Source organism: Austrofundulus limnaeus, unplaced genomic scaffold (assembly GCF_001266775.1).
Source record: "Austrofundulus limnaeus strain Quisiro unplaced genomic scaffold, Austrofundulus_limnaeus-1.0 Scaffold81, whole genome shotgun sequence".
NCBI lineage: Eukaryota > Metazoa > Chordata > Actinopteri > Cyprinodontiformes > Rivulidae > Austrofundulus > Austrofundulus limnaeus.
Window position 1 is genome coordinate 1,834,897 of NW_013952483.1, and position 3,903 is coordinate 1,838,799.

General features: G+C 39.6%; 1 protein-coding gene across 1 annotated transcript in view; it reads right to left on the reverse strand.

Moving 5' to 3' along the window:
• Nucleotides 1-3,903, reverse strand: part of erbb4b (erb-b2 receptor tyrosine kinase 4b) — a gene marked incomplete in the record, with an annotated part of 262,602 nt that overhangs the window by 116,273 nt on the left and 142,426 nt on the right.

Genomic DNA, 3,903 nt, shown 5'->3' on the forward strand with positions numbered 1-3,903 from the left:
ATATATATATATATATTCTCCCTGTGGGACCCAGGGGTGTTCCCAGGAGGGAGACAGGATACATAATCTCACTAGAGAGAGATCTCTAAAGTGAAGCATCCAGGAGGCATCCTAATCAGATGCCCAAACCACCTCATCTGACTCCTTTTCATGTGGAGGAGCAGCTCCAACCTCCCCACGGATGACAGAATTCCTCTTCCTATCTCTCAGAGTGAGCCCGGCCACCCTACGAAGGAAGCTCATCTCAGATGCTCTTTCGGTRATGATCTATGCTTCATGACCATAGGTGAGGGTTAGAACGTAGACAGAACAATAAGTCAAAAGCTTTGCCTTTTGACTCAGCTCTTTCTTCGCCATGACCAACTTAAATAAGGCCTTCATTATTGAGGAGGAGGCCCCAATAGGATGATCCATCTCCTGCTCCATCCTACGTACCATCACTCATGAGCAAGCCACCCAAATACTTAAATTCATTTTAGATTCTCCACGGGCCTGGAGGAAGCATTCCACTGTTTTCTGGTTGAGAACCATAGCCTTTGACTTAGAGGAKCTGACTTTCATCTCAGCTTCTTCACAGGCTGCTGCGAACCGCCCAAGTACACGCTGCAGTTCTTGGCCTGAAGACGCCAGCAGAARCACATCATCAGCATAAAGCAGAGATGAGACTGTGGTTCCCAAACCAGACATCCTCTTCTCCAGGATTGTGCCTGGAGATCCTGTTCATAAACACTAAAAACAGTTTCGGAGATGAGGGGAAGCCCTGGCAGAGTCCAACTCGCACTGAGAATGAGCTCAGCTTTGTGCTAAGAATGCAAACACAGCTCCTGCTTTGGTTAGACAGGAACTGGGTCAACTTCTAATAGCAACCCAGACATTCCATATTCCTGCAGCACCCCCCACAGAATGTCTTGTGGAACACAGTCATATGCTTTCTTTACGTCCACAAAATACATATAGACCGGAGAGGTAAAGATATACATACAGTAGCTCAGGCTTATTTGTATAGCTTATCCCCAGAATATGTGTCTGAACAAAAAGCCAAAAAGTTTTTAAGCTCAAATGTGTTAAAAGTTTTTACATTCACATTCATTACCTAAGTAGAATTATAGATACTAGGGATTAAAATACCTATTTTAGTAGTAGAATTATCAACTCAAGCTTTTTACTCAAATWAAAGTGTAAAAGTACTGTTTTAAAACTACTTAAAGTATAAAAGTAATGTAAGGACAAAAGCTTAGGATTTGCATAGGSTCCTAAAATGCACAACCCCACCTATTAACTAATTATTTTTTATTCAGCATGAGGTTTTTGATGGTCCCTGGAAATCTGTCTCCCCTGTAAAAGGTCCCCAGACCCAAAATGTTGGGAAGCCTGCACTGTTACAGCTGCATGTATCACTGCCACGGGTATCTTCATACTAGGTTACATTAATGCAACCTAGTATACTGTACATATATGTCTGCTTTGTCCTGCTGGTGTGCGGCATGATTTGTGTCATGTTCAAGTGTGATAACCTACTTAAGACAACATAACAATAACATAACATAACAATATTTGTACTGTGTTACTTGACAACTTTGTTTAAATGACCAACTATTGATTCATTGCATGGTTAACACTTATTTAACATTGTTTATTATTAAATAAAAACAGTTTCTTAGGTTTATATTGCATTTGTTCAAACTAAGAGTGTTTAAATATTCTATTTTACAGCAATGTAATAGCAGAAGCAGGTGAAAAAAACATTATTTTAATTAAAAAGGTAAAATCAAATGAGAAACACGAATGTCTGTAGGGGATATACAAATAGATAAGAATAAATGCATGAAAAAAAACACGAAATCAATAATTGACAAAAGAAACAAGTACCGGTAAAACACAGAAGGATAAAAAGGGAACAGCCTACATCAGAAAATTAAAAATGTCTTCAAGGTTACTTTCTGCATTTTCAACCAGGGCAGTGAATAGTGTTACAGCATCCAAGGCAGGGGGTTTTGCTTCAGAGTTTTTGACCTCGCTGCAAAACTTGGCTCCGGGTTCAGCACTCAAAGCTGGGCTCAGCCTGGGGTGACTGAGCCACAAGGACAACCATTGCTTCACACTTTAAATGTCATTTAGTGGGGATATAACGACTYTTGAGACATTGGCAAGAAGCCACTCAGTTGGAGCTGCTGGTGCGTGAATCAAAGTGACAGGCTGTGTCCTTTTCCCCCCATCCACCATGATGGTGGCTGTCATTAACAGAGTGGTCAGTGAAATCTTTCAGTGCCGGCCCTACTTATGTTGATGATCAACAAGTCTGTGTGTGAAGTACTATTGCAAAATATGCAATGAAAAAAAAGTTATAAGGAAGGCACCGGTAGATTAGCCATAGCTGCTGACAGCTGTCAGAGATTGTGGTCATCAGCCACCATGAGTGTGCTATAAAATTTTGTTTTTATTCTCCAGATTTTTAATATTTTTAAAACTGACAACTCAAAACCGTTCAGCTAAATTTGCGCTGTATAGTGCAGTATTATACCACCATGTAATTTCCTCCTCATTTACAATTCAAGTACTCTATTTTTTGAAAAAAAAAAAGTTAAGGGTTGTACTACACAACAATAAAAGCAACCAAAATTTTACTGACTGAGCATAAACAGAAACTAATAATTACTTCAGGGCCCATGTCTCATGGGTGCTTTTTACACACTTTTTCTGAGTCTGTTTACTACCCGAATTGCACAGTTGTCGGTTTGTTATTTTCAAGCTAGCAAATCAATACTTTCCAACYTGCAGTCTAGCAGAGGGAAATAAAACAATGGAAAAAGAAAATGGCAGACACACACATGCTCTGTTCCTCCTCACACACACCATTTATTCGATAATAAGGTTCATGGAATAAGGGAAACAACTTGTAGTGATTACAGGCTCTTGCTGAGCTAATAGCCAAACCAGCTCTGTGCATGGTTACTTTGATTAAACACAGATCAACAAAAACCCCACCCCCCATCCCCCTCTCCTCTGTAACACCTCTGGGCAGAGAGAGTGCAAAGAATGCCCACTCAGAAAAGCAGACACCTGGATTATAGCAAGCTTAACATRATATGGCTCAAGAGGACTAGATTAGAAGTCTAATCTTTAAATAGTTGGGAACTAAAAAAAAATTGACACCATATAACACAGATGACTATAATAACACCTAACATTTCAGCTGGTTTTGAATTTATAAAAAAGAGGCATTATTTTACAGTTTTTTATCAGTGCAATGAGAGCTATAAAATGCCTGCTAAATGTAACAGCATGAGTCCAGTGTTGATTTATCAGATTTAAAATACTTTACAAACTATGTTAATACAAGTTAGGAGTGAGTCTAAAAAGACAACTAAACGATAAAAATAAAACATCGTACTATCAAAACAAAATCTGCAACTTTGCTACCTAAAATTAGCTTATGTCATTTTTTCTTCCTTTTTATATGGAGTTCCAAAAGCTCAGTGTAGAAAAGAACTCAGCGAGTGTGAATAAAAGGAGGGGGGGAAATGGTAGAATGAACCAGATTCAGTAGATTAACAGGGATTTTTTCCCCCCTCCTCCCCAAGCTGAAGCATTTGTGAACGGAAGTGTGGCAGTGGAACAAGCCCCTCATTTGAGTCACTGAGACGTGCACGGTTTTGAAATTGAGTCCTTCAATCCCTGCGTTCGAAAGGAAGAAGAGAGGAATGGTTAGGGGTAGACTCGGTGAAGGAAGGAAAAAGAAGTAGAGGAAGAAAAGAACCTTGAAGAATGAGGGATGGCAAGAGAAACCTGGTCAAGTGTGTATGACGGATTTACCTATAACATAACACACCAATGGGACAGAGGACCAAAAAAGGAACATTATTAGGCCTGCTTAAGCAGCTGAGGAAATGGATACTGTTAACA